Here is a 23,441-nt window from a genome sequence, read left to right as displayed (position 1 = left end):
AAATAAGGTGCACAGTTTTGCCCCCCAGTTCTTGTTTTGTGCTACCTCTATTTCCTGAACTAGCCTGGTTCTTCTGATTAAAATGTGTTACTCCTTTCATCTTACTCCCACACCAACAAGAATGCTAAGATAACTACTCTCTTTCTTTCTTTTTTTTGAAACTTTTTTTGGTATTTGACATTTCAAACATGAAAAATAATGTAATGTATACTTAAAGTATAAAGAATAATAAAGTAAAAACCTATGGAACTACTTCCCAGATTAAGCAACTGAGTACTTAAAAAGACCTGGAAGCCTCTTTCTGCCCCTCCTTCAAAAATTTTTTCTCTCATAAAAGTGTTAATATCATTAAAATTTAGTGTTACTCATTCTCATGTTTTTCACTATAGTTTGACTACACATATATGTCCGTTGAAGATATAGAGTTAGGTTTCGTAAGCTTATAGAGTTTATATAAATGATACCATACTGTATGTATTCTATCATGTTGTGTTTTTGTGATTTAGCCATGCTGACTAGTGAAGGGCTGATACCTTAATTTTCATCGTTGTATGTTATTATTTTAGATAATTATAAGACAGGGTATTTACTTATTTTTCTTGTGATAGTCATTAGGATTATTTCTAAGGTTTTTCTTTTTTTGCTATTAAATACAAAGTTGCAAGGAACACTCTTGATGATGGTCACTTGGTATACACGGCAACAGTTTCTCTAGTTTCTTTGTAGATGCAAAGTATACATGTATTTTAACTCCACCAAAGAATGCCACACTAAATTTTTAAAGTACATGCACGAAGTCCATAGCCACTTGCAGTATATAAGCATTCTCTTAGTCTACACATTCACCCATGATTAACTTGGCAAGCTCCACAAAGGTCCCTGTTGGAATTTTAAGTAAAGATCATCAAATATTTGAATCAATTTCAGAAGAGATAAATTTATGACAGTGGGTCTTTCTGCCTAGATAATATGATTTGTCTCTATTTATTTTGGTCTAATTTCTATAAACATAGTTTGGTGGTAAACATTTTATCAAGATTTTTAGGGAGGAGGAGCTTCAAGATGGCAGAAGAGTCAGATGCGGACATCACCTTCCTCCCCACAGATACACCAGAAATGCATTGGCTGAATGGATACAAAAACAAGACCCGTACATATGCTGTCTACAAGAGACGCACCTACAGACCTAGGGACACATACAGACTGAAAGTGAGGGGATGGAAAAAGATACTCCACACAAATGGAAATCAAAAGAAAGCTGCAGTAGCTATTCTCATAGCAGAGAAAATAGACTTTAAAAAAAAGACTATCACAAGAGACAAAGAAGGACACTACATAATGATCAAGGGATCAATCCAAGAAGAAGATATAATAATTGTAAATATTTATGCACCCAACATAGGAGCACCTCAATACATAAGGCAAATACTAACAGCCATAAAAGGGGAAATCGACAGTAACACAATCATAGTAGGGGACTTTAACACCCCACTTTCACCAATGGACAGATCATCCAAAATGAAAATATATATGGAAACACAAGCTTCAAATTATACATTAAACAAGATGGACTTAATTAATATTTATAGGACATTCCATCCAAAAACAACAGAATACACATTCTTCTCAAGTGCTCATGGAACATTCTCCAGGATAGATCATATCTTGGGTCACAAATCAAGCCTTGTTAAAAGTAAGAAAACTGAAATCCTATCAAGTATCTTTTCCGACCACAATGCTATAAGGCTAGATATCAATTACAGGAAAAAATATGTGAAAAATACAAACACATGGAGACTAAAAAACACACTACTTAATAACCAAGAGATCACTGAAGAAATCAAAAAATACCTAGAAACAAATGACAATGAAAACACAACGACCCAAAACCTATGGGATGCAGCAAAAGCAGTTATAAGAGGGAACTTTATAGCAATACAATCCTACCTTAAGAAACAAGAAACATCGCAAATAAAACACCTAACCTTATACCTAAAGAAATTAGAGAAAGAAGAACAAAAAAACCACACAGTAAGCAGAAGGAAAGAAATTATAAAGATCAGATCAGAAATAAATGAAAAAGAAATGTAGGAAATGATAGCAAAGATCAATAAAACTAAAAGCTGGTTTTGAGAAGATAAACAAAATTGATAAACCATTAGCCAGACTTATCAAGAAAAAAGGGGAGAAAACTCAAATCAATAGAATTAGAAATGAAAAAGGAGAAGTAACAACTGACACTGCAGAAATACAAAGGATCATGAGAGATTAGTACAAGCAACTATATGCCAATAAAATGGACAACCTGGAAGAAATGGACAAATTCTTAGAAATGCACAACCTTCCGAGACTGAATCAGGAAGAAATAGAAAATATAAACAGACCAATCACAAGCACTGAAATTGAAACTGTGATTAAAAGTCTTCCAAAAAACAAAATTCCAGGACCAGATGGCTTCACAGGCAAAATCTATCAAACATTTAGAGAAGAGCTAACACCTATCCTTCTCAAACCCTTCCAAAATATAGCAGAGGGAGGAACACTCCCAAATTCATTCTATGAGGCCACCATCACTCTGATACCAAAACCAGACAAAGATGTCACAAAGAAAGAAAACTACAGGCCAATATCACTGATGAACATAGATGCAAAAATCCTCAACAAAATACTAGCAAACAGAATCCAACAGCACATTAAAAGGACCATACACTATGATCAAGTGGGGTTTATCCAAGGAATGCAACGACTTTTCAATATATGCAAATCAATCAACGTGATACACCATATTAACAAATTGAAGGAAAAAAACCATATGATCATCTCAATAGATGCAGAGAAAGCTTTTGAGAAAATTCAACACCCATTTATGATAAAAACCCTGCAGAAAGTAGGCACAGAGGGAACTTGCCTCAATGTAATAAAGGCCATATATGACAAACCCACAGCCAACATCGTCCTCAATGGTGAAAAACTGAAACCATTTCCATTAAGATCAGGAACAACACAAGGTTGCCCACTCTCACCACTATTATTCAACATAGTTTTGGAAGTTTTAGCCACAGCAATCAGAGAAGAAAAAGAAATAAAGGAATGCAAATTGGAAAAGAAGTAAAACTGTCACTGTTTGCAGATGACATGATACTATACATAGAGAATCCTAAAGATGCTACCAGAAAACTATTAGAGCTAATCAATGAATTTGGTGAAGTAGCAGGATACAAAATTAATGCACAGAAATCTTTTGCATTCCTATACACCAATGATGAAAAATCTGAAAGAGAAATTAAGAAAACACTCCCATTTACCACTGCAACATAAAGAATAAAATATCTAGGAATAAACCGACCTAATGAGACAAAAGACCTGTATGCAGAAAATTATAAGACACTGATGAAAGAAATTAAAGATGATACAAATAGATGGAGAGAGATACCATATTCTTGTACTGGGAGAACCAACATTGTTAAAATGACTCTACTACCCAAAGCAATCTACAGATTCAATGCAATCCCTATCAAACGACCAATGGCATTTTTCACAGAACTAGAACCAAAAATTTCACAATTTGTATGGAAACACAAAAGACCCCGAATAGCCAAAGCAATCTTGAGAAAGAAAAATGGAGCTGGAGGAAACAGGCTCCCTGACTTCAGGCTATACTACAAAGCTACAGTAATCAAGACAGTATGGTACTGGCACAAAAACAGAAATATAGATCAATGGAACAGGATATAAAGCCCAGCGAAAAACCCACGCTAATATGGTCACCTTATCTTTGATAAAGGAGGCAGGAATATACTGGAGAAAAGACAGCCTCTTCAATAAGTGGTGCTGGGAAAACTGGACAGCTACATTAAAAGAATGAAATTAGAACACTTCCTAACACCATACACAGAAATAAACTCAAAATGGATTAAAGACCTAAATGTAAGGCCAGACACCATCAAACTCTTAGAGGAAAACATAGGCAGATCACTCTATGACATAAATCACAGCAAGATCCTTTTTGACCCACCTCCTAGAGAAATGGAAAGAAAAACAAAAATAAACAAATGGGACCCAATGAAACTTAAAAGCATTTGCACAGCAAAGGAAACCATAAGCAAGACAAAAATACCACCCTCAGAATGGGAGAAAATATTTGCTAATGAAGTGACTGACAAAGAATTAATCTCCAAAACATACAAGCAACTCATGCAGCTCAATATCAAAAAAACAAACAACCCAATGCAAAAACGGGCAGAAGACCTAAACAGACATTTCTCCAAAGAAGATATACAGATTTCCAACAAACACATGAAAGAATGTTCGACATCATTAATCATTAGAGAAACGGAAATCAAAACTACAATGAGATATCATCTCACACCAGTCAGAATGGCCATCATCCAAAAATCTACAAACAATAAATGCTGGAGAGGGTGTGGAGAAAAGCGAACCCTCTTGAACTGTTGATGGGAATATAAATTGATACAGCCACTATGGAGAACAGTATGGAGGTTCCTTAAAAAACTAAAACTAGAATTCCCATATGACCCAGCAATCCCACTAATGGGCATATACCCAGAGAAAACCATAATTCAAAAAGAGTCATGTACCAAAATGTTCACTGCAGCTCTATTTACAATAGCCAGGACATGGAAGCAACCTAAGTGTCCATCAATAGATGAATGGATAAAGAAGATGTGGCACATATATACAGTGGAATATTACTCAGCTATAAAAAGGAACGAAACTGAGTTATTTGTAGTGAGGTGGATGGACCTAGAGACTGTCTTACAGAGTAAGTCAGAAAGAGAAAAGCAAATACCGTATGGTAGCACATATATATGGAATCTAAAAAAAGAAAAAGAAAAAAAATGATCAGAAGAACCTAGGGGCAAGATGGGAATAAAGATGCAGACCTACTAGAGAATGAATTTGAGGATACGGAGAGGGGGAAGGGTAAGCTGGGACAAAGTGAGAGAGTGGCATGGACATATATACACTACCAAACATAAAAAAGATAGCTAGTGTTAAGCAGCCACATAGCACAGGGAGATCAGCTTGGTGCTTTGTGACCACCTAGCGTGGTGGGATAGGCAGTGTGGGAGGGAGGGAGATGCAAGAGGGAAGAGATATGGGGACATATGTATATGTATAACTGATTCACTTTGTTATAAAGCAGAAACTAACACATGATTGTAAAGCAATTATACTCCAATAAAGATCTTAACAAAAAAAAAGATTTTTAGGTTGTTGGCACAGAGAAATGCAATTGGTTTTTGTATACTAATTTTGAATTGAGCCTTAGTGAACTGTCTGATGAATTACAGTAATTTTTTGCTAAATTCTTGTGGTATCCTATGTAGGCAATTATTTCATTTGTGACTAATATTTATTTGGTTTCTTTTCAAATGTTTAAATATTCCCTTATATTAAAAAAAATTTTTTTTGACTGCATTGTGTCTTAATTGGTTCCCATGGGCTTTCTCTATTTGCGGCAAGTGGGGGCTACCAGTGCAGTGTGCGGGCTTCTCATTGTGGTGGCTTCTCATGTTGCGGAGTACGGGCTCTAGGCGTGTGGGCTTCAGTAGTTGTGGCACGTGGGCTTCAGTAGTTGTGGCTTGTGGGCTCTAAAGCGCAGGCTCAGTAGTTGTGGCGCATGGGCATAGTTGCTCCGTGGCATGTGGGATCTTCCCAGATCAGGGATCGAACCTGTGTCCCCTGCATTGGCAGGTGGATTTTTAGCCACTGCACCACCAGGGAAGTCCCTGAAATTCTTTTTTTATTCAAGAAATAAAATATTGAATAAAAGCCATGACAATGGCCTTTTTTTTATTATTTTAAAAAATGCTTCTAATGTTTAACATAAATTTTATATTAGTAGTAGATATCATTCAGTGTGGTAAGGATCCAGTCTGTTTCTAGTTGGAAAGTATTTTAAAAATAAAGTGGTATTGAAGTTTTTGAAATGTTTCTAATGCATCTATTGAGATGATATTGTGGTGTTCCTTCATTTTATTAGCACGGGAATTAGGCAAACAAAATTTCCCCAAAATTGAAGCAGTATTCTCTTCTTTAATAAACTCAAATGGGTAATTTTTGCATCAATATTAATGAGTGAGAATATCTCATCCTTATCTGATTTTGATAACAAAGTTATATATCTTATAAAACAAAATGATGGTGTTCTTTTTTTATTTTCTCTGGCAAAGTTTGTAAATAATAGAAATTATATGATTATCGGGATTATCTATCTGATAGTTTGGTGAAGTAAACTTTGAAATCATCTAAAAACTATTTGTTGTATATTTTTAAATGTATTCAAGTTCTTTAATTTGTTATAAATTTTTTGAAGCTTCTTATGAGTTAGTTTTGAAAGCTATGTTTTCCTTGGGCTTGGTCATTTTTCTAAGTAAAACATTTTGACAAAATAGTGTTCAAAGTTTTCTCCTATTTTCTTCAGTCTCTCCTCTGTAATTTTTTCTTTATTATTGTTATTAATATTTTTATTTGTTTCTTCTATTTTCTTGATAATCTTTCATGAGAGTCAATTTTATTTATAATGTATCTCCATTGAATTGAACAGGGCCAATATCAAATAAGTCTATGTTCATTAATTAATAAATCCTTACACTAAACAATTTTAATTTTAAAATTTGATTCAAAATTATTAAATAATAAACTTTTATAGATCATCCAGCATATAATAAATTTTATCACGTGGAGTATTCCCAAGAGAGTAAGAATGCTTCCAAAATAAAAGAAACTTTTTAAGTGAAATATATTATTAAAGATAAGACAAAAAGGATTAATGATCATATCCAGAGTTCATTCTGTTTTAGAATGACTCCCAGAGTAACTTGAATAAATTAAGGGCCGTGGGTTATAATTAACTATGGCTCACCCACCTGTTTTATCTTAATTGAGTAGTCTGGATATAGACAATTAAATAATAGAAAGATTTATTAATTTGAGTGCTTTGAACAAAATAGAAGTGTTCTATTATTTTCCTATCATCACATCTTTGGTCTCAAGGTAGTTTATAATCAAATTTTGCCAGTTCCTTCAACTTTGTGTCACTTTTCTATTTGTAAAATGGGAAAATAGCAATAGAAATGACTTCTCTAGTTTTTGAGTGTATTCATTTAGTTATCATGTAAAAAGTGTAAATGTTACCTATTATTACTAATATTGTTGGCAGAGATATGATTTGTTGCAGATTCAGTATGACTCCTTCTGAACTATGGCAAAGTGACTGCATTTTGCTCATTTATGCATACATCACCATATTTGACACAATGTTATTCTCAAAGACCTTCAACAATTTTTTTAATTTAAATGAACTAAAATCTGAGATATTGCTATTTCTCACCAATATGGATTTTTAAGTTTCGTTTTGTCTTCTAGGTGGGCAGACAACTCTACTTCTGAGCTTTCACTTAGCTGGGACCACATGACTGGTTCTGCCCAATAGGAAGCAAACATTTGTGACACATGTCACTTCTCAGACTAAGAATTTAATTCCAGAGCATATCTCTATATTGTGTCATTTCATGCCAGAGCAACAAAAATGACATATCCTGATGGTGGAGTTAAAAGATGACACAGCTTCTGTTGGCCTGAGTCCCTAAAGTTCTGTGTGGAGCAGAGCCCTGTACAAACCTTCATGGAACTTTTTTTTTTTTTAATGTCTTAAGTCACAGAGAATTTTGAGGATGTGTGTCACTGCAACAAAGCTGAGTCTATCTTTACAAATTTATACCTTTTCTTAGTAGGAGGTAAAATACTAGCATTTGTACAAAACTTAGTGTTATCTCTTCATTGCTTTTTCTTACTGGGAAGTTGATCAAGCAGAAGAAAGTGAAGAGTCTGAATGAGTCATAAGTAAATAACCATCCATTGGCTTTTCAAAGTATATGTTGCTCTGTGTAGAATGGACACTAAGAAACGATTTGACTATAGTAGATACAGGAGGAAAAAAAAAAACTTGAGGGGAAAGTGTTCCTACATAACAGATACCCAGGAAATTCTTCTTGATTAATAAGAACTTCATATGACTGGGGTTTTGCAAATGACCTGAAGCCCATAAATACATGAATTTGTGGCAATCCTGAACCAGAGATGTGTTGCCTCAACTATTTTTCTCCAGAATTAGAACCCTCAAGATTCTGCTAGAGATTTCAAAATCAATCTTTCTAAGGACCATAAAATAAACATATCTCAACATGCTCCCATTCAGCTTCTCATTTCACTTTAAATTGAAACCGTAATGGATTTCTGGCTAGTTTGTACTACAGGTATTTCTCTACTTCAAATCAGGATGAAATACCAGGGAATGAGTGGTAGAAAAGGAGAGTCCTGCCTATGTGTTCGTGTCATTATCACCTTGCCATGTGTTCACTACATTTGTTATAACATTTCTGTCTCTATCTTATTCCTTTCTAACCTCATAAAGCTGTATCTTAAAACATTTGAGAAAAAAATGAATAAAAATGGTAGAAACATAAGAAAAAATGTTTTCCTGATATGTAAGCCTCCAGATTCAATATTCAAACTGGGCTGGATTCCAAAGAACCACTTACTATTTTTCAAACTGCTCCAGTAATTGTCTTTCTTTTTTAATTTCTAAAAGCTATCATTAATAACCATTTCTTGAGGGTATACTCTCTGTGAATCCAAGAGAGCACAGGATGAGTTTTTGTACATCAACTCTCAACTATTTCTTGTGTGGAAAACAAAGGACTTAATTTATATGATACAGCAAAACAAATAAGTAGAATTTTTAGAGTTTAAGTTTTTAAGACATTTGTCATTGTTTACATAGTGGTTTAATTCTACATTCTCAACTCTCTGTTATAAATATTTCTTGGTTTCATATGCCCTCCTCTCACTTTCATCTATTATTCTTGAAGGTAGAATTTATCACTCTGATTCTCAGGTCAATAGGCTACTTGTTCAATAGGCTTCAAAAGTCCTAAAGGTACAATTAGAAAGAAACAAAAAACTCACAGATACATCATTTCTATGTCAGGGAAAACAGCCATGTAGATGATTCACATCATTCTTTTTTTTTTTTTTTTTTTTTTGCAGCTCATGGAAACAACTACCTTGGGACATAGATTCTAATATTTACTGTATGAGGATATCTTACAATACAAAAAAGGGTGTATTGACAGACACTTGAAAATAGGTGTATGTTTGATATCTGTTGGTTGAGAACGTGCTTAGTAATGTAAAGCCTAATAACACTTTTATAATAGTTCATGGTGAGTTGTATTATGATAAAAAAAATCTAAGTGACTTATAATAAGAAAGGTTTATTTCTAACTCAACTTGAAGATTGCTGGCTACGATTTAGTTGTAGGACTACTCCATGTGTCTTTTAATAGCAGCATTTCAGCTACTAAGCAGACCCCACCAGCGACAAGCTGTTTTTGTGGTAGAGAGAAAAGATCAAGGGAGTGGATAAAGCATGCAATGGCTCATAAAGAGGTAGAGACTTTCAACATTTCTATTCACAGTACTTTGGCCGAAGCACATCATACGGCCAAATCAGACAATAGGGCAAGAAAATATTCTCCTCTAACAACAAGGCAGGCCAAGTCACTTGGACTTGTTGATTGCTTATATAAATATTCACAACTTCTTATCCTTCTTGTATCCACATTGCTTGGAATGTGACTTCCTAGATTCTCCCTTCTTAGACGTGGAGAGTATTTCACCACCTTTAAATAAGGGCTGGTCTTGTGATGGACTTCGGATAAAAGATAGTGATATAAGTGGTGGTTCTCTATTTTTGAACATAAACCTTCAGGACCTTTCACATTTTTACTCTTTCTCCTGGACCCCTGTCACATCCTGAGAAGAGATAATTCACCCAACTGAGGCAACCCTAGACAAGACAGCCACAGACAACTCCTCAGTTTGCTACAAATGCATTAAAATGAACCTAGCCAAGATCAGCCAAGTCTGGCTCTGACCAGAAGATGACTCTGGAAGACTAACAACCTCACAAGTAATAAGGAAGGCTGCTGCCTTATGATGTTATGTTTTTAATCATTTTGTTCATTATTGTGGCATTATCATGGCAACAGATAACTGAAACACATGGCAGTTCTACAGGTACAAAATCTTACAGAAAGAGGGTGGTGTTGAATAAATCAGAAAAATAGTATAATCTCACACATTTTAAAAATGAATTCTATTTTATCTATAGAAATAAAAAAATATATTACTATGTAATATTATTTAGACTAAAACAGATTACTACATTTAAGAGTCAAGAACCTCTTACTATTCCAAGAGTTCCAGATCAACAAGCTGGCAATTTAGGGAATTTTTGTATAATTATTCCTAGAATCTAGTAAACTCACCAGCATTAGAAGCTCTTGTTAGTTTCTTCTGGAAGAATTCATTATTCTCATTTTTATAAGAAAATAATGTCTCTGATTAATTAAGTGTATGGAATAACAATTTCTGTAATAACTTCATGATTTGGCATTTCACTGCTCTTTGTTGTTCTTAGATCTTTTGTCTCAGGATTTTTTCAACATTTCATATGATGTTCTCTTTCTTAGAAGTCTTCATTCCACTTACCTCCTTGTACTCAATCTTTTTTTCTCTCTTTCTCTTGTTCCAATTTCACTAAGTATAATTAACTGATGTTCTTTATTGTTCTGGCCACAAAATAAATGCATTCCTAAAATCAACTGTAGTCTGCTAGTCTGTCCTATAATTTCTCTTATGGGGACAATTTTTTCCTTACTATTTTAACTCTCATCCATTAAGGAAGAACTCCCAGTGTATATTTCTGATACCGACATATTTCCTCTGTTTAGTCATATTTTCAGCTACCTGCTAGCATTTTATATATATATATATATATATATATATATATATATATATATATATATATATATATATTTCTTTTTTTTTTCTTGCAGTACGCGGGCCTCTCACTGTTGTGGCCTCTCCCGTTGCGGAGCACAGGCTCCGGACGCGCAGGCTCGGCGGCCATGGCTCACGGGCCCAGCTGCTCCGTGGCATGTGGGATCTTCCTGGACTGGGGCACGAACCCATGTCCCCTGCATCGGCAGGCAGACTCTCAACCACTGCCCCACCAGGGAAGCCCTGTAGATGTATTTTTGATGTATCTGTGGGGAGGAAGTTTATTTCCACGTCTTACTCCTCCGCCATCTTGAAGGTCCTCCCCTGCAATTCTTACAGAGGAAACCATGTGTTTTAGTGACAAGAGCACTGCTGAGAATTAGGAAGCTTTGCTTATGCTCCTGGCCTCATTGCTTACATGCTGTTTGGCATTAACATCAAACTTCCCACTGCCTCAAGTTGCTCATGTGTATAATGAGTTCTTCTGTTACAACACTGAGGTCTACCTAACAGGGATGATATGAGAATTAATTGGCGGGGGGCGGGGGGAGTCTTTAACCTGAGAACTATATTTCTAAGAAATATATTTAAAAATAAATAAAACAAAGTTACTTAATAGTTAAAATGCTTTCTAAGTCTCTTCAGATATGATGCTTTTGATTTAATGGTTTCCAAAAGGAGCAACAAAAATTCATCTGCTCTCCACTTTGAATCAAAGAATGACCATGCAGCTACAGCATTACATACTAATATGTTTCTATGCACATACTACTCATCAGCTTACTTCTCCTACAGTGACACAGAATGAAAGGTAATCATCTGCTCTTGCACAGTGAAATGAAGATATCCGTATTAACCAAGCAAATGAGTACATGATAATTGTTCTTCAGGGATAAAATAACAACACCTTGCTTTGCTGGAAGTCCTAATGCAGATGGTGTAAAACGCGATAGCATATTACATGGAATAAAACTTTATGTTGAAATTCACTGATTAAACATGACATATTAGGGATGCATGCTTTTTGAAAACACAGTAAAAACATTAGATTAGAATTATAATTTTTGTGCAATGTAAATGCCATTATTATAATTTTTAAAGTTTTTTAAAAAATAACATAATGTAATGAAAACTTACACTAGTATAAGCAAGTTGATTGTAGTAGGAAGGCCTGAATACAAAGTAAATCACAAAAAAAATCTCACTTTATGAATAAGTCTGGACATATATCCAGATAATTCTATAAGGCAGGTGCCATTGGTAACTGTTTGGAATGTACTGAATCACCCCCAAATTTTTGACTCAAATCCTTAAAATAAGAGGAAGTTTAACATAGAAGAAGACTAAAATTTTGTAATATATTACTCTATTAATGCTTAAAAATAATACAAAATGTATTGATTATAATATTCAAAATATACAAATACAATATTTAAAAGACTGAATAATACATGAAAATCCTGAATCTTTGGATTTGTGTTACAGAAGTCTACAAACATTTATGCATATGTGGATCAACAAAAGACATGGATTTAGCAAACCTAGGTTTTCATCTTGGATTTGATACATGAACTCTGTGGTCCTGGGCAAGTCAAGTTTTCTCACTTGAGAAATAACAAAACTAAACAAAATTATCTTTCAGTTCCCTCTAAACTAAGATCTCTGAAACCTGTATGAACTCCATTTTTCCTTAAGTCACAAGTTAACACAGTGTTTACTTGATGGATTGTAAAAAGAAAGGCATTAAATAGGTTGTAAAAACTGATATCACATATTCCTATTGTTTGAAAAAGTTTCAAATGTTCAAATTATTCAATTACAAACTAGCAAAATGCTAGTCAGTTTTCACAAAAACATACATAATTATCTAAATAAATACTGGTAATCATAAACTCATAAAAAGAGCAAAGGAATAATGCCCTTTTAAATTCTTAAACCTGACAACCAAGCTAAGATACTCTCCCGCCTTTTAAGACATTTAGCTTACATTAAAAAGATCTATTAAGAATGCCTACCAGCATGTTTAAATCTGCAATATCAGCTTTCTGTCATCTTTTACACCAAATCAAAATTAATCAATTAAACTTTGTTTATTCAGAAGGTGACTCTGTAAAGCAAAATTAACAAAATGAATTGCAAATGAAAACAAAAATCAAGACCATCCAGAAATGTTTTGCATCAGCTAACATTTGATGAGCACCTACTCTGTGTCAGACGCCATCTTAAGTGCTTCCCATTTGCTGGTTCCTTAAATACTCACAACTCAAAGAGGTGTTACTGTTGTGTCATTTACACAGATGACAACACGAGGCACAGAGAAGTTCAGAAAGGCTCAAAGCTCTTCTAGCTCCCAAGTGGCTGAGCCAGGACTGGAAGCCAGGAATTCTAGGTCCAGAGTCTATGCTTTTTTACCACTCTAGACCCTCTCAACATATGTCATGCAGTTTGGGAAACCATGGGTAGATCAGTGTGAATGAATCACCAGAAAATGTGAGATGACAATCAGAAGAGCGTTTGTAGTAGGAGTCTGGATTTAACAGAAATGACTAAAATTTTCCAAGCAGAGATGTGATATGAAAAGAGCAGGGGCTTCCCTGGTGGTGCAGTGATTGGGAATCCGCCTGCCAGTGCAGGGGACACGGGTTCAATCCCTGGTCTGGGAAGATCCCACATGCTGCAGAGCAACTAAGCCCATCCGCCACAACTACTGAGCCTGCGCTCTAGAACCCATGAGCCACAAGTACTGAAGCCACGGGCCTACAGCCCATGCTCTGCAACAAAGAAAAGTCGCCGCAATGAGAAGCCCACACACCGCAATGAAGAGTAATCCCTGCTGGCCGCAACTAGAGAAAGCCGCATCAGCGAAGATCCAATGCAGCCAATCAAGCAATCAATGTATTAAAAAAAAGAGCAGAGTTTCAAACATTTCTGGCTGCAGTGCACATAGTGCACTAGAGAGACCTTGCTAGCCAGAAGGCTCCTGCTATTATGAACATGAGCCAGCAGTGACCCAGAATGGAAAGGCAGTGTAAGAAGTGTGAGGAGGCACTGTGAAAATAACCAAGGCGTTGTGAAATAATGACTAAGACATGCAACCAATTATTGTTGGAGGAGGAGGAGTGGTAAGAAACCTATGAAATAAAAGGAAGTTCAACAGTTTTGAATTCCACGCACTTGGAAATGCATGCTGTCATAACAAAAAAAAAAGGCACCAGAAAACACAATTGTCACTAATGGTTAAGACCAAGAGGATGAATTCAATTTTAGGTGTTGTAACACACCCTAAAGTCTCAAATTAATATTATGAAGTTTTGAAGATAAAGTAACAAGTTTGTATCTAATGTCTTCCTTTGAGGAGAGAGAGTTAGTAAGAGAATGTTATAAATTTTCAAAAACTAAACTGCATGTAAATTTCTAAAGAAATCACCAAAAAAGTACTTGGGCTTTGCCTCATAAAAGGATTAAATTATGGTTCAAAGAAATAAAATCCATGTAAATCTGTATAGTTTCCCAGAAAAGATATTTGCCATTCTAACATGCTACCGGAGAATTTGAAATAAATCTTAAATAACAAAACTACACTGATACTTCATATTATATAAACTACTTCTCAGACCATCTGTAGCTTTGTACTGGCCATCAATCTGCCTCTGTCTGTTATGGTTTTCCCAGTCACCTTTTGTTTAAATGAAACACATCCTGCAGGAGTAGAATCATCAGGAAGCCCATATTTTCTGAGATATTTTGTGTTCAAAATGGTTTCTCTGTAGGCTTTTGATTTGAAAGAAAGGGTAGTTAATTATAAAATCCTTGGCTCACAGTTTTTTCCCTTGAGTATCATTAAGTATGGTTCAACTCTTATTAACATTGACTATGAGTGTCTAAAACTCTGATGGCAATCTCATTTTCTTTTGTTTATATGAGGTATGAACATGGGTATAAAAATATGTAATCTGTTGGAGTATATTTTCTAATTATTTTTTCAAAAATATGTGCTCAGTTGAATGTTTTTTGAATTTCTGTGTCAGAAAAAATTATTCTAATATAATATGGCCAAGTGTTTTAGGTTAATTCTAAGTTAGACTGTGATATTTCTAAGCATTTCTTGAAAATAAATACAAAAACTTCTAGAGCCTAATGGCATTTGGAAAATGTGTTCCAAGGGAAAAGAGACCAAGTTACAAGTTTGACCTCTTAGGGAGATCTTTACTGTTAGAGACAAAAGGAAATTATCAACACAGCATGGTATCTATTCCAAATAATTTTTTTTTTTTTTTTTTTTTTTGCGGTGCGCGGGCCTCTCACTGTTGACTCCTGTAATAAAGCCAGGGTACCAAGTTGCCCTAAATCCTTTGAGCCAGCAGAAATGGCCCCACCCCACCCTTCCTAGAGAAAGGGTCTTCCTAGAGACCATGAAAATGCCTCACCTTCACCAGATGGTTGTGCTGTCTTCCTCTGGATCTGCTCATACTTCCCCTCATTGCTTCTAACTGAGCAGTAAGACCAAGACTTGACATGGCCTGACTGGGAAGTGCCTCTCCCGCTCTAGAAGGAAAGAGATCATTCACTGAAAGATCTGCAAGTCTTAGTTAATACAGACAACGGGGGCTGGAAGAACATGCATGGGTATGGACCATAAGGGTTGGTATCTTATAGTACAATGGAAAAAGGGTTATTTTAAGGAGAAACTAGTTTTATAGTTAGTTAATGTTAATTATAAACCGAGTTGATAAGTTCCCAGCTGTGGTCCCATATTCCTCAGTTAGCTTACCTCAGTCTAAAATATTTCTTATTCTCTCTAATGCTCTCTAAGGCAGTCAAGGTTCTTTTTTGCTCCAGCTATTCTGTGTTACTTTATCTTGCCCAAAGTTTAGAAATTGATTAATCTCTAAGGGAGATTACATTTTATCTGGGTCTTAAATAATTCATTCAATTTTATAGCTAATCTTTGTTTACTCATTGTCATCACAATCTAACGGAGGGCAATCGCCTTTACTCTGCCCTTAGAAATTATCTGAACATTTTATATTCTCAACCAATTTCCAGCAATTCAGAGTTGAAGGTAAGTTTGATTCAAAATTTCTTTGATTATCTTTCAGTTCGGTAGTACTGGGTGATTTTCCAAACTTTGTGTGTCATCATCCATTCTGCGGGGGAAAAAAAATCCTCCTTATTTTTTAAAAATTGAATTCAATATGAGAAGAAACATGACGTATTTTCATTCTTGCTACTTGAAGTTAAATGATCAATCATCAGTATACTTCCTAAACATTAGGAAAAGTCCCTTGACTATTCAAGAGAGAACATAGGAAACTTCTCCCTTTAACGGAAGAGTGAACCCTGAAGGTTGAAATGGAGAAAAAGGAAGATGCACGTTCCTGCAAATTTAATCATTAAATGATAGTGATTGAGCACATTGATTTCTTCAGATTTTATGTCCAAGAGGAAATTTCAATCTTCAGGAAAGAGGACATATTCTGTAAGTATTTAGAGTAAATATTATGAAACTATGTATCTTTTCAGAGAGTACTTGTTACATGGAAATAATTTCTATATATAAGCAAGCAATAGCCTGCATTTGATGCCTTTATATTCTCAACTTGCCCCACTCCCAAATAAATTAATGCTTACTTAAAGATTAAATAAACCTTCTTGGAAAGTTATATGATTAGTTGAAATCATTGCATGTTAATTTAACTAAACAGCAGAATTTTATATGCTAATATTTAGGATATTAACCCTTAAAAATCTAAAACAAATAAAACTTTTAAGAAAATATACAAAGAGTCAAAGCTTTATGTAAGAAACAAACTCACAAATTATAAACTTCTGGTTGAAATACAACAAATAAAATGTCCGTTACAGAAGGAAACTTACAGAAAACTTTTAAGGAAAATATGTCACAGTATTAATTAAATTCGAGAATTTTTAATCATCAGGATTTTAAGATTAAATTTCAGACCGTTATAAAAGCTACTGCTACAAAACACTAAAAGGAAATGTTATTACGAACCAATGAAATGAATAGACAAAGCATGATACTTATTTTATCTCTTTTTGCTAATGGAAATTATGTATAGCAACTTGAAGTCCTCAGAAGCATTGAAACTTTTTAATAACTTGTATTTCATACTATGTACATGACTCAGTGGGAAACTTCTCAAAATTCTACAAAGAATTTGTTCTAAGAAAGTTGGAGTTACAAGAGGAGATAAAAATTCAGAGAAACTGTGAGACTTTACTTTCCTATCTGAAATCACTACAAATTAATTCCAGTTGGAGAGATCAGTGTGATCCCTGGAAATTGGAAAATGCAGTTCTTCTCACAGGAAGGGAATACAGTGGATTTTATAACTACAAGACACTGGGGCCTAAAAACCTAAAAAAGAATGGGTAGTGAATACTTGGAAAGAGAAATTATGAGCACTAGGAGTCTGCCAGCACTTCCTTATTTTCTGTTTCTGAATGCAACACAACTGGAAAATCAGATAAATACTATAAAGTTTTGAATAAATTAGCTAATTTTGTATAACAATCCATCAAATATATCATTACTTTAAGAAAGAATCATATGTTTAGCTCACTTTGGATCAAAAACTTAGGTTGAGCTTAGCTAGGTGGCTCAACTGGGCTCCGCAGAACTCCCATGTGTGTCCAAGAGTCAGCTAGATACCAGCTGTTCTAGGATGGTGTCAGCAGGAACAACTGGGCCAACTGGCATAAATGGACATAAAGAGGATGTCATAACTCTTTTTAACATGGTTCTCACATTCCTCCAATAGACTACACTGCGAATTTTTCTGTAGTGAAAGTCTGGGTGCAAAGCAAACCACAGTTTGCAAGCCCATAAGCATCACATTTGCTGACCTCAGTTAGCCAAACTCATATGACTGAGCCCAGAATCAAAGGTGCTTCAGACTATCCACCTGCAATGACAGAAACTAATATTGGGCAATCAGTATAATTACTAAATCACAGTTCACTCTCTGGCTACACCCTGTCATGTGTAAAATATGCTTCACTTCATCCAGGATCTCTAAAACCTCATCCAATCTTGCATTAAGCTTGGAGCCCAGGATATCATGATTTGCAGCCAGACTTATCTATTCTGATGTGGTCTCTGTTGATAAGGAGACCAATTAACTAAAATAATTTATCCATTTCCATATACCAAACCATGAGACAGGAACAAGAAAACTGCAGTAAACATTATTATTCAAAAAGGGGAATAGAGGAAGGAGCATAATAGTCACTGGTCCATAACAATTCTGAAATCCTGCTGAACAAATGTTGTAAGATACTTCTGATCTGTACATAGGGAATGTTTTCAGATCAAGACTTAGTTATGGTCCTTGGAGATGCCTTTCCAGTACAATATTCTCTTTGAATCTTGGCTCTGCCACTTCTGAGACTTCATTAAAAATTATATCCATTGAGCAACATTCTCAGACTGGTCCTTCTTGTAGGAAGTTGGGGCCCTAGATGCCTTTTTGCATTTTGGATAATATCACACCATTTTAAACTAAGATCACAGTACTTTTTCTAATATAAGCACTCTCAAAAATTGTGTGGGTTTCCCATGATACAATTATATTACATTCCCTGCACCAAAAGCCAAGCACCCATTTTTTTTTTTAGACATTCCTTTGTCTCTCCAGACTTAAGAACTGCTAATTTTAGTTGTTGTATGACAATGTCCTTAAGGTTCCTAGTAGTTTACTTTATAACTTCAAGAGGCATCCAAGAGTCTTATCAGACCTTCGTTTGATTTTTGCCTCCAGTTGTATTCTACTTTGATAGAAAGTCTAGAGGTGGGAAATAGTTTTATTTTCCAACTCAACTAATCCTCATTTCTCTATATTTTCTCAAAATTCTGCTTGTAAATATGCTAGTTCTTTCTTTAGCTTATCTTTTTTCTTATAGTTCATTGCTATACATAACCATATAGTTGCTGACACTTTCAACATTCTGCATAATTGCATTCTGCCTTTCTGAAAGTCTGCCAATTTCAACAATCATGTGGTTGAAATTCAAAATTCCCTTAGCAATATCAAACAGATGATGGGGATGCTCTATATCTGTGATGTCTAAAATGGTTTCTACTTTCTACATGTATCAATTAAACAACTGAAGGGTGGGTATGTGACTGAGCAAATAAATTTCTAATTCAAATTAACTTTAGTTAATTTAAATTAAATTAGCCACTTGCAGCTAGTGGCTATTGTTTTAGACAGTGTAGCTTTGGTACTTTGTCACCCACGTTACTGCAGGCAACAATTATACCAATTATTTTACCATTGCATTGAATCATTCTTTTCAATCTCTTTTAACAATTCCATCACCTAATTCCAGACTCTTCCTGTTATCCAGTCACAGATTCAAATTTTAACTAATTTTACTGTTGTTGTTATGGCAATTCCTCCCTCTGGTATATGCTTCTGTGGTTGTATAACACACTACCTAGTAAATTCATGGTTTCAACAACTGTTTATTTAACTCATTGTGGGTTGGTGATTTAACCTGGGTTTGACTGGGCAGTTTTTCAGATCCCTGCTAGGCTCCCATCTGTCTGGGATTCAAACGTGCTTATCTAGGAAAACCTCAAGTTGGACAAGCTAGTTCAGCTGGAGTGAATAGGAAAAAGCCATTCTTCTCTACGTGCTTCTCATGAATCCTTGCAGCAGGTTAGTCTAGGCATGCTCCTATGGTGGTTGGGATGCATGAACGGCAGGAGATAAAGCTCTGGCATTCAAGAACATTTCTCAAACTCCCCAACATACAGAAAGGAAAGGACCACTAGGTAGCTAAATATATAGAAATGATTTATAAAAATGGAATCATCCTATGCCAGATTAATAAAAGCTTTACATTTGTTTACTTGAAATTGACAGAAGACAAAGAAACTGGGCCGAAGTGAAGGAATTTTAGGATTCCAGTTAAATTTTTTTTTTTACCACAATATCTCTAAGGTTATAAAAATAGATTACAAAAAAGCATTAAGATGCAAGAATCAATATATTTTTATACCGAATGTTTTCTGCTTTATAGGATATTGATTACATTCCTACAAAGAAGGATAAGGTATCATTATCCTTAGTATCATAAGAGCTCCTCCCTAATCATAAATCATAAGATCTCCTCCCTAATCATAAATCCCCATCTACTGGTTTTTATGATATATATGTTCATTCTAACACCACAATGCCCACAGAGGTTTACTCAAATGCCAACATTTAAATGTATTCAATTTTCATCATGAATGTTTTTATCACTGAGAGACTAAATATACAAATGGACAATGACCTGACCAAATATAAAAACAGAACTCTGACCCACAGCCTGCAGCAACTTTCCCAGCAAATCAATCCCTTATCTACAATAACTAGCCCAGGAAGTCAGTCCACTGTAAGTCAGACTTGGAGGACGCGAGACTGCTCTCTCTAGTTAACAGCATTGCTCCAGGAAGCCAAACAACAGACTCTGTAACAAGCAGTCCCAAACAGCCAGGACATGATTAATAACGACAGCTTTCCTGCTTGTTGTCCCTACTTCCAATTTAGGACCAAGCGAGAAAGCCAAATACACACACTTAACCAATCACATAGGACACCCACTCCTCATTAGTCTTCCTACAGCTTCCTCAGGCCAACAGCCTCCCATCAGGGCATATCTGAAGCCTCCCTTTTTCTCCACCATAAAAATTTCCCACTCCCCCGCCGGCATTTGGGTCTCTGCCAAAATGCAAATGATGGTGGCTGGCTCCCTTGTTAAGGCAAGGTCTCAATAAGTGGACTTTGCTTATTCTCATCTGTTGTATCTTTATTTCCACACCACAACCTTTTCTACCTCTGCTTATTTTGATTCATGAGTAGATCGGTCATTCTTATGATTTCTTTTACCTGGCAGATATAGTTTTATTATGATTATATTACAATATAATTACAAAAATTATAATTTCAATTGGGTATATATTTGTAGTTATTTTTTCCTTGAAATAGATGATATATTTTCATCCTGCAAAAATCAAAACCCTAGTAGACATAGATCTGGATAAATTATACTCCTGTTCCTGTTTCTATATCACCTTCCTCTTTGCCCACTTCTCATGGCAAACCACTTTTATTATTTTTAATCTTTATAGTGTTTTTGAAATCAGATATAAGCATATGTTAATATATTCCTACTCTCTCTTACTTACATTAAAATATACCATACTGTATACATTCTTCTGTGTCTATTTTTATTTTATTTAACAATATATCCTATTTCGCCAGCAAAATATAGATTTCCATTTTTAACAGCCTTATAGAGCTATAATTTCATAAAATAACCTGTACATCTGAAGTGTACAATTTGATGTTTTGGAAAATGTATACACTGATGAAACAATTGCCACAATCAAGATAACACATATATCATCCTCTTGTCTCCTTGTACCCATTTTATATCTGCCTCACATCCCATCTTAGCCTGATCTCCAGGCAATCACTGATATGCATCCTATCATATGCATAAGTTTGAATTTTCTAGAATTTTACATGAATGCAACCATACAATATATATTCTTTATTATATGACTTCTTTCACTTAGGATAATTATTTTGAAAATCTTCAAAGTTTCATGTATAAATACCTCATTACTTTTTATTGCTATGAGTATTTCATTATGTGAATACAATATAATTATCCATTCTTCTCATGATGACTCCTTGCATTGCTTCCATGTTTTACTTTATACAATGAAGCTGCCATGAATGTCCATGTCCATATCTTTGTAGAAACATATGCTTTCATTTCTCTTAGTAAAATACCTAGGTGTGGAATGGCTTGGTCATATGGTAAGTGTATGTTTTACTTTTTGTAAAACTACCAAACAGTTTTCCAAAGTAGTTGTACAATTTTACATTTCTACCAGCAGTGGATGAGATTTCCAGTTACTCTATTTGTTCACCAACACTTGGAATGGTCAGTCAGTTTAATTGTAGGTATGCTAATAGAGCTTCAGGGGCATCTCATTGTGGTTTTAATATGCATTTCATTAACTAGGGATGTTGTGCATCTTTTCATGTGCTTATTTGCCATTTGTGTATCTTACCTGGTGAAGTGCTTGTTTACATATTTTGACCATTTAAATTGGATTGCTTGTTTCCATATTTTTGAGTTTTGAGATTTACATATTCTTGATATAAGTCCTTTGTTAGACAGATGAATTGCAACTATTTTCTCCTAGTCTATTACTTATCCTTTTTTATTCATTCCTTTAACAATGTACTTTGGAGACCAGAATTTTTTTTATCTTGGGGAGTTCTAATTTATTTATTTTTTTGTATGGCTCATGCTTTTGAGGAGAGCTTACATCTTAATGACTTGAATCTTCCTATCCATGGAATATATTTTCATTTATTCAAACGTTCTTTAGTTTCTCTCAGCAATGCTTTGGAGTTTTCAGTGTACAGGTAGTTCCTAACTTTTCTCAGTTTCATCCGTAAGCACTTCATATTCTTAATACTCTAAATTACATGTCTATGGGTTTGTAAGTATTAAATCAAACTTGGATTCCTGAGATAAACTCCATTTATAATGATGTATTAACCTTTTTTACATATTATTGGATTTTGAGGAATATTATTCTGGAGTATTGTTTTCTATTAATGTCTTTGGGTTTGGTATAAGAGTTTGCTGGCTTCATAGAGTAAGTTGGAACATATTTCTTCCTTTTAAATTTTCCACAAGGATTTGTGTAGACTTGGTATCATTCCCTCCTTAAAAATTTGATAGGATTCACCAATGAAGTTGTTAGCCCATGGAATTTTTTTTTCCCATGGAAAATGTTTGGCTACAAATTTCTTTATTTCTTCTTGCTTGTGTTTGGTTAGTTTGTGCCTTTAAAGTACTTTGTCCATGTCATTTAAGCTTTAAAGAGTATTGTCATTGAGTAATTAAATATATTTTGTTATTTTCTTTTTAATAGCTATAGAATCTGTAGTATTGTCACCTCTCTCATTCCTGATATTGGTATTTGTATCTTCTCTGTTTTATTTTTCATTAGCCCAGCAAGAATTTTACCAACTTTATTATCTCAAAGTCAACTCTTGTTTTCATGGGTTTTCTCTTTGTGTTTGTGCTTGCTATTTCATTCGTCTCTAGTACTCTGATCTTTATTATTTCTTCTGCTTAGCTTGGGCTTAATTTACCTCCTATTTCTAGATTCTTAAGGTAGATACTGAGAAAATTGACTCCACAGTATTTTGTTGTTATTATATAATGGAATTTAAATAATGAGAAAAGAATCTTGTGTATTTATCTATGTAGTTGCCATTATAAATGCTTTTTATTACTTTGTTTAATTTATTTATGTATCTGGGATTATTTTTGGGGTCGACTGGTGATGAATACCTGGAAAAGCTTTTATTATTTCATGTTTGAAAGATATTTTTGCTGCTTATAAAATTCTGGATTGACCTTTTCTCTCAATATTTTGAAGGTACTGTTTTCTCACTTGCATTGTATCCAATAAAAAAAATCTGTTGTTTTAAATATTGTTCCTTAGTTTTTAATGTGTCTTTTTC

Source organism: Grampus griseus (assembly GCF_964374135.1).
Source record: "Grampus griseus genome assembly, chromosome: 21".
In the NCBI taxonomy this organism is placed as follows: Eukaryota; Metazoa; Chordata; class Mammalia; order Artiodactyla; family Delphinidae; genus Grampus; species Grampus griseus.
This window is presented reverse-complemented; position numbering follows the sequence as displayed.